Raw genomic sequence first — 9,120 nt, forward strand, 5'->3', positions numbered from 1 at the left:
AGCTTTCCTTCTGCAATCGGCATCATTGCGTCTGTTTTCTGAGATGGAGGAGGATTTTGTAGATTGGTGTTGGACATGTGGGTTAATGTTGGACTTATGGGCTTGGGCAGCATTGGGTTGGGATGTTTCCTTGGTGCACACTTAACCTTTATATAAAACTCTCTCTTATACATCAGTTTCTGTGAATTTGTTTCTCTAAAGTACCTAGATTAACACAGAGTTGTATTTCTGCATTATCCTGGTATATGTTGCTACAAATACCCTACTTCTGTTGAAGCCCACATAGTGTGTTATTTTGTGCTTTCATTGTCATTCAGTCCAATACATTTACATGTAGAAACTCTATAAAGCAATGAATATTGCAATATTTTTTCAAGGTAAAAACTAAATCCAGGTATTTTTCATTTGTTTTCTTTTTTAAACATCATTTTATTAGAGGCTCATAGAAGCCTTATCACAATCCATTCATACACCAATTGTGTAAAGCACATTTGGACATTCATTGCCCTCATCATTCTCAAAACATTTGCTCTCCACTTAAGCCTCTGGCATCAGCTCCTCATTTTCTCCTCTCCCTCCCCGCTCCCCCCTCCCTCAAGAATGCTTAATAATTGATAAGTTATTGTTTTGTCATATCTTGCCCTGTCCAACGTCTCCCTTTGCCCACTTTTCTGTTGTCTGTCCCCCATGGAGGAGGTCACATGTAGATCCTTGAAATCGGTTCCCCCTTTCCAACCCACCGTCCCTCTACCCTTCCAGTACTGCCACTCTCACCACTGGTCCTGAAGGGATTATCCACCCTAATTCCTTGTTTTTCCAGCTTCTAACTGTACCAGTATACATCCTCTGGTCTAGACAGATTTTTACGGTACAATTGGGATCATGATAGTGGGTGGGGAGGAAGCATTTAGGAACTAGAGGAAAGTGGTATGTTTCATCCTTGCTACATTGCACCCTGACTGGCTCGTCTCCTCCCCGAGGCCCTTCTGTAAGCGGATATCCAGTGACCTACAAATGGGCTTTTGGTCTCCAGCCCACACTCTTCCCCTCATTCACAATGATCTGATTTTTTTGTTCTGATGATACCTGATCCCTTTGACACCTCGTGATCAAACAGGCTCGAGTGCTTCTTCCATGTGGGCTTTGTTGATTCTGTGCTAGATGGTTGCCTGTTTACCTTCAAGCCTTTAATACCCCAGACACTATATCTTTTGATAGCCGGGCACCATCAGCTTTCTTCACCACATTTGTGTATGCACCCGCTTTGTCTTCAGCTATCGCATTGGGAAGGTGAACATCATAAAATGCCAGTTTAATAGAACAAAGTATTCTTGCATTGACAGAGTTCTTGAGTGGAGGCCCAATGTCCATCTGCTACCTTAATACTAAAGCTATAAATATATGCACATAGGTCTATTTCCCCATCCTCATATATAAATATGTTTACATATGTACATGCCTTTATTTAGACCTCTATAAATGCCCTTTGCCTCGTAGCTCTTTTCTCTATTTCCTTTGACTTTCCTCTTGGCCTACTATGATGATCAGTCTTCTTTTGGGTTTCAGTAATTCCTCTTGGTTCCATTACCCGTGATCATGCCCTACCAGGCCTCCTACACCCTCCTCACCACCGATTTGGATCACTTGTTGTTCCCTTGTCCCTGAGCTTGTTAACATCACTACCTCCCCCCACCCCACCTCCTCCTCTCTCATGTCCCCCTGGAATTGTAGGTCCCATTGTTTTCTCCTCCATATTGTTCATCCAGCCTATCTTATTTAGACAGACCTGTGGTGATAATAACATGCACAAAAACAAGACAGAGCAAAACCAAGCAACCAAAGAAAACAAAGCAACAACAGCAACAACCCAATGACCAAAAAAAAAAAAAAATACAACAAGAAAGAAAATCTTGCAGTTAGGTCAAGGACTGTTTGTTGGACTTTAGGAGGGTTTTCCAATGGAGTCTGTTGGGGTGCCAAACTCTAGCCCCAAAGTCTATTTTTGGTATTCCCTGGGGACTTCTTTGCTCTGTTTCCTTGCTGTTCTGTTGCACACCCTTAGTGTTTTGCCTCAGTGTGGTGGGATCAGATCGGGTAGAATTCCCACACTGTGTCTCCAGTGTTGTCTCCTGTAGCGCTATGGGTCAGTGAGGGATGTCACATCTTATAGTGGGGCTGGCCATGTGGTCTTCTCTTGATTGGTTGCTCTGGGCGTGAATATTGTCCCCAAGGCTTGGTGGGCCAGGATGTGCTCCACTCTCTCTTCCTCTTACCCATTTGCTCCCTTGTGCTCTGATCAGACATGTCCCTCTCCTGGAGCTTCAGATTCAGTGCTGTCCTCTGAAATAAACTATTATGAGGGGAGGAGAAGGTGTCCATGTAGTTGGGATTGGGGCTCGCCCCTTAGACCTCTCCACTGGTTCCCAACTCCATGCCAGCAAGTTGCATACACATCTTGGAACACTGGGTTGAAGTCTGGTCCCTCTTTCCCTGTGGAGATATACACAATACCCTCCCCTTGGGTGGGTCAGTGCCCTGTGTTCCCGCTACCCTTTTTTTTTTCTATTTCCCAACATCCTTTTAATTGGCTACCATATGTATCCCAAGATTTGCTCTGGCCCCTGCCATACTACCTGGTCCTTACTCAAGGAATGTTTGTATACAGTAGCTTTTTCCCTATGTCCCTTTTGCATTTTTTTTAAACTTACCTCAGCGGACTCATGTTGTACTTGTCCTTTTGTGCTTGGCTTACTTCGCTTAGCATGATTTCCTCCAGTTCTTCCCATGCAGCAATATGCTTCATACATTCATCACTGCTTTTCAGTGATGCATACTACTCCATTGTATGTATGTACCACAGCTTTTTTTTTTTCAGGAAATAAATGATAATTCAATTATGGGCAGTGCATGCTGTATATGAAAATTAAAATATCATTTTATTGGGGCTCATACAACTCTTATCACAATCCTACATACATCAATTGTGTAAAACACACATATATTCATTGCCCTCATCATTCTCAAAATTCGCCTTCCGCTTGGGTTCCTGGAATCAGCTCCTCATTTTCCTTTTTTCCATCCCCTGTACCCCCCTCCCTCATAAACCCTTAATAATTTATAAATTATTATTTTATCTTATCTTACACTGCATGGCATCTCCCTTCACTCACTTTTCTTTTGCCCATCCCACAGAGAGGAGGTTATATGTAGATCCCCTTGATTGATTCCCCCTTTCTATCCCCTGCCCCCTTCCCTCCCGATATCACCACTCTCATTGTTGATCCTGAGGGGTCCATCTGTCCTAGATTCCCTGTGTTTCCTGATCCCATCTGTACTGCTGTGCATCCTCTGGTCTAACAAGGTTTGCAAGGTAGAATTGTGTACCACATATTCTTAATCCACTCGTCATTTGGTAGAAATTTGGGTTGTTTCCAACTCCTTGCAATTGTGAACTGTGCTGTAATGCGCATTGGAGCACAGATGTCTGGCCTTGGTTTGTTTCTTGCCTCTTCTGGGTATATGCCCAGTATGGGGATTGCTGGGTTGTATGGTAACTCGATTTCCATCTGTTTTAGATATCACCAGATCTATTTCCATAAGAATATTGAACTATCTATGGGGTTTTGTAACAAATATTAAGGAAGAAAGAATTCTTGGAGGAAACAGAAATCCTAGATGCTAACAGGGTGGTCCTTGTTCCCATGCCTTCCACATTGCACTGGTCTCAAAAGTCGTGCCTCTGTGCTTTCCACTGCACCATTATCCCTATAGAACTATGTCATTATGGCAGGGACATTGTGTTTGCGACAGAACTGAGTCCTCTCACTGTTCCTCTCACACAGTAATGGACAGCTGTCCCCTCAGGGTCATTGAGCTCAGCTGCAGGGAGAACTGTTTGGTAGACATTGTTCTGGAGTTGAGAATCAGCTCCTTAGATATGAGTGGTTGTTTTTTCTATTAAAAATATTGGTAACACCTACTCCAAACTCTTCTGCAGGCCTTGGAAGATCCAGCTCTGGCAAAATGGGCTCATCATACCTAACTAAGCTTAGGGAGAGGACCTGTGAGGGATTCATCACTCCTGGGCCCAATCATGGACAACTAGGAACAGGGAAAATAATCACTAGTGACAAGTAAGGGACACCTCATTATGACAAGCCACTTTTTTGGAATCTCAACCCTACCAGAGAGAAGAAACTGCTAGTCAGAAGAATATTCACAGGAAACACATGACTTATGGACAAGGCCTGTGGATCCTAGAGAACCCTGTTCACGACATAATGTTTTTCACCCGGTTTGAGATTTTACATGGATATGTATAAAATGCTCTGCATATTAGAAGCCCCAGAAATAAAGTAGAGACATTTCCAGACTTCTCAGAAGCTGACATGGGATAGTCTGACCCCATCTTCTTCTTTGTGATAACACCAACACCACACTCACTGCCACTGAGTTTCTTTCAACTCATAGTGACTCTGTAAGACCAGGTAGAGTTTTAGGTTGAAAAACACACTTGGCAAAAGGAAATGTGTGGCATGTTACCAACACCACTCTATCTGAGAAACAAAGACAGGGCTGCATGACAGTGAAAGGGGTCCACTTTACTTACATCAAGCAAGGACTGAGCCAGAAGATTCCCCAAGGTGCGCTCCAGAGGAAACGATGGTGGGTGTGGTTTAAAGTTGTAGGCAAGCACACCCATAAGTAAATGTATCAGATTATGGACGTGGAACAGATTTCACAGTTTTACATTTTCTGACAGATTTTGCATTTTATTAGAGATTCACCATTTTATTATAAATTAATGCAACATAAGTTACATGTTGCTTAATTTGCTGTCCACGGTGTGTACTCCTGATGCTGCAACACACCACAGGACCCACTGGAGCTTCATGAACTTTCCTTTTTGTTGCTTCAAATTCACAATTCTGTTAGAGTACATAGTGTGTTGACAAATTATTGTGCTTCTTCTTTGATATAAAAATGTATTAAAATATAAAGTGCACTTCTAGTTGAGTACAGAGTACTAACAATTTTATCTGCGATGTGGACATGCCCCTACAAAGAGAAAACCCTGGAAACAAAAGACCCTCCAACACCTTCCAACACTGTGTATAAAGCACCCGTTGACATATTGCCCAGGGAGACAGATTTTGATGGACAAGATGAATTATGTCCCCCTTGGCTACTAATATTCAGTAAATATTTGTGTTCTCCCTCCCATCTTTGTTTTGTTAATGGTTTATCTGGGGTCAGGGTTCCCAAATCACCTGGATTGTATAAATAAATTTAAATAAATAAGAGTTTTGTGTGCTTTTATTTTAATTTTTCATAGTCCTGTGGGTTACCAAGACAGTAAATTCTTAATAGAGCAGAAAGCCTCAACTTTTTCCAAAGAAGTAATCAGTTGATGTGGACTGCCAACCTGGTGGTTAGAAACATACATGGAAATCACTCAACAGCCAGGACTTAGGAAGTAAACTACAGTTTAATAATGAGCAGTGCGTGCTATATGTGTAAATTTACACATCCCTTATGTCCTCTGCCTTTGTTCCTTGGACATGCTGTGGAATTTACAGGTGTACACAGGGCTAATGTGTTTGGGAAGTTATCTACATTTATATGAAGTGAGTCTGGAAGTGATCCTTTAAATAATTTTCTCTGTGATTGGCTCATTGGCCACTCACCCCACACATTGAGATTCTCGCCCTGCTTTTACAGTGACTGCCTCCAAGCTGATAGTGAACAAGCCAGGAAACCACATTCCTGACTGCATCCTCGCTTGCCTGCCCTCAGGAGGTCCACATCCACATAACGTCCTGGGGGGAGAGGTGTATTCAGTGAAATCAGGAAAGGTGTTTCCTTGGGCAGATAACTTATTAAGAATACTTTTACCTCAAAAACTCTGAAAACTTGTGCTATAGGAACAGAGAAGTTGTAGCTCTGGTCCAGACAGACATAAGTACAAAAAAACAGAGGATGGATGGATAGATGGAGATGTTGAAAATAAATTCTGGAGTCTGTGTGTCTTTAGCTGTGCTGGGGTTCAGTGAGGCACATCATTTAATAGATAGCACTTCCTTTTCAAGGATTCTACAAATGGGATATTAGTTATTCAAATCATGACAGGAGACCCCTCACAGTATCTAGCATGGGCCATAGAATCTCCTACTGAAGAAATCAGGGTTTCATAGCTGTGCTCCAGGTTATGGATATTGATTGAGAAGACAGTGGGGAAAAGACCCTTTACTTAGGCACAGGACACAGACGACTGGTCCCAGGCTTCATGGCACTGCCTGGAACATAGAAGGAATTCAGATTCATTAAAAACAGCAGCCTGTGAGGGCTTGGGGATAACAATAAATCGGAGATTAAATTCTTATCCAGATATCCAGTTTATGGAGATTTGATTATTTCATAAGAATAATCCACAAGGGATGGTTCTTCAAAGATAGACATCCTTCTCAGAATCCAGGGTTTGGGTCTTGAAGTATGGTTGTTCAATTTTTATTGCTTTTTCATTTTATTTATTTAAAATTCTTTTTTTCTTTTATTTTTCAAATCATTTTATTTTGGGCTCTTACAATTCTTATCTCAATCCATACATCCATCTATTGTGTCAAGAACATATGTACATTTGTTGCCATCATCATTCTCAAAACATGTGCCTTCTGCTTGAACCCTTAATATCTGCTGTTCATTTCCCCACTCCCTCCCTACTCCCCCCTACCTCATGAACCCTTCATCATTCATATATTATTATTATTATTATTATTTTGTCATATATTACACTGTCTGACACCTCCCCCCGCCCTCTTCTCTGCTGTCCCTCTCCCAGGGAGGAGGCTATACGCAGATTCTTGTAATCAGTTCCCCCTTTCTACCCTACATCAAAACCTGTTTCACAAAGAAACAAGAATGAAGTGTCACAAGCTACACTGCTTACAGTCTTGAATGTACAGCTTAATAATTCTCCGGCTCAAGTGGGAGGAAAACCACAGCCTCTGGCAGGAAACACCTCACCACACACGTGTCTGCTCCTGGGGATGGTTTAGTAGGGCATGAGCACCCCCTGTTGCTCCATCCTTCACTGTAAGTGAGGTTTGTGTCTTGGTTTACACTAAATAGACTTCAGTGTGTGTGTTGCACAGTAATACACGTCTGTGTCCTCAGATTTCAGTACATTTACTTGCAAATAGGTGATGCTTTTGGCATTATCCCTTGAAATGGTGAATCTGCCTTTCATGGATGAAGCATACTCTGTTGATTGACCTTTTGCTGCATTTCTAATAAAACCAACCCACTCCAGTCTCTATCCTGGAAACCGCCGGATCAAATTAATATAATAGTCATTGAAGGTGAATCCAGAAGTTGCACAGGAGAGTCTCAGAGAACCCCCCCCCCCTTCCCGGCTTTTTCAGGCCGTCTCCAGATTCCACCCGCGGCACCTCACACTTGATACCTGTAAACACAGAGACACTGTGATAAGACCACTTCCCTCTCCCCACCCCACAATTCTACATACAACCACACAGCATTGTCGTCAATTATTACCATGTAGAATGGCCTAAATGTAAACCCAACCCCGTCCAAAATTCATGATGTGTCCTCTGAGTTAGCTGAAAATGGAAAGAGCAGAGGTCCTTTGTAGTGGGGCTTCCTGCCCAGAGCTCCCAGGAAAGAAGCTATACAGGTTTCACTGGCACACGGAGAGAGCTGCATTTGCATGTGGCCCTCCACTCAGAAGCAGAGGAGTGGACTACCTGTGTTGGAGTTCTCCTTGTGACCCAAGAAACCGAAGCACCCTCACAGGAGAATGGAGGCTTTTATAAAAGCTGCTTATACACATGGTACAGAAGCACTGCTGCTGCTGTAGTTAAAAGCTAGCAATACTTAATGACATTTTAAATTGATAAACACTATCATACATAAAAGAGAACCTCTGTGGCATGAGAGTTCAGAATGTATCCTTCCTCCTCAGGGTGGATGCACAGATGGTTACTCCTCATGTGAACACGATGACAGATAGCTCTGGTATCTGTTTCTTGTTGGTGAACATTATTATCCTTATCACTGTCTTCCAAGATATTTCCTCCTTGCTTTGACATTGATGGTTTTTTTTACATAAAATTGTTCATAAAGCATGCCCATTTTATCTTTTAGAACCCAGCCACTACAAACTGATGCCTCCTCTCTTAATTCTGCCATGCGGGAGTCACATGTACTGTGCCCTGTGCACCCACCTTTCTGGTACAGCCCTGCCCTATTCCTGTATAGTAGTTTGTGTCTGGGCCCACTGACTTCCACTGTCCCATACAGTAAAAGTGTCTTGTCTTCAGTGGTCACAGAAAGGAACTATAGATAGAAGGAGTTTGTGGGCTCACTTCTGGAGATTGAAGGTCAGTTCTTCAGAACTCCAGTGCAGTTTTTTTCCCGACAACCCAAGCCTATTGTTAACAGTCACTCTGACTCCTTCCAAAGGTATCGGCTGGTCCAGCTCCTGTAATACTAAGTGATTATGGTGTGTGTGGAGAAGTCGGCACAGGTTAGGGAGAGGATCTGGGAGGTTTCACCACTCCTCAGAGGGCTTCCTGCAGCTGGAATGGAGCAGAACAACTAGGGACAGGGGAATAGTAAACAGGCAGTGAGGACAAATAGTAGACACCCATTCATAACAGGCTATTTTGAGAAACCCACAGGGAGGCTCTAACACCAATAGACGAATGCACACAGAAAAACACGAGCTGCTGTGTAGCGTACAGATTCTAACTGTTAGATGGCTTGTCACCGTGATTGCAGCAATGAGATCGAGTATAGCAAGGACTGTGAGGATGACACAGGACAGGACAGGATTTCATTCTATCGTACATGGAGACACTAAGATTGCAACCAAATCAATGAAAGTGACAATAACAATCGTATTTGCATTGAGGAAGCATGATTTCCTATTCAATAAAACTGTAGTGCAAGGTTATTGGTAGATAGGTTGAGAAAAGTCAAGATTCAGTTATAGAGTCCTGGGGGAGCGATTGAATTGGATCACTGCTCTAGGTCAACCCTTGCTATCTGACAGGCTAATCATGAGTTTCAAAAAGCAATCAGTAATTATCCTATCCACTG

This window comes from Tenrec ecaudatus, chromosome 15 (assembly GCF_050624435.1).
Source record: "Tenrec ecaudatus isolate mTenEca1 chromosome 15, mTenEca1.hap1, whole genome shotgun sequence".
Taxonomy (NCBI): Eukaryota; Metazoa; Chordata; class Mammalia; order Afrosoricida; family Tenrecidae; genus Tenrec; species Tenrec ecaudatus.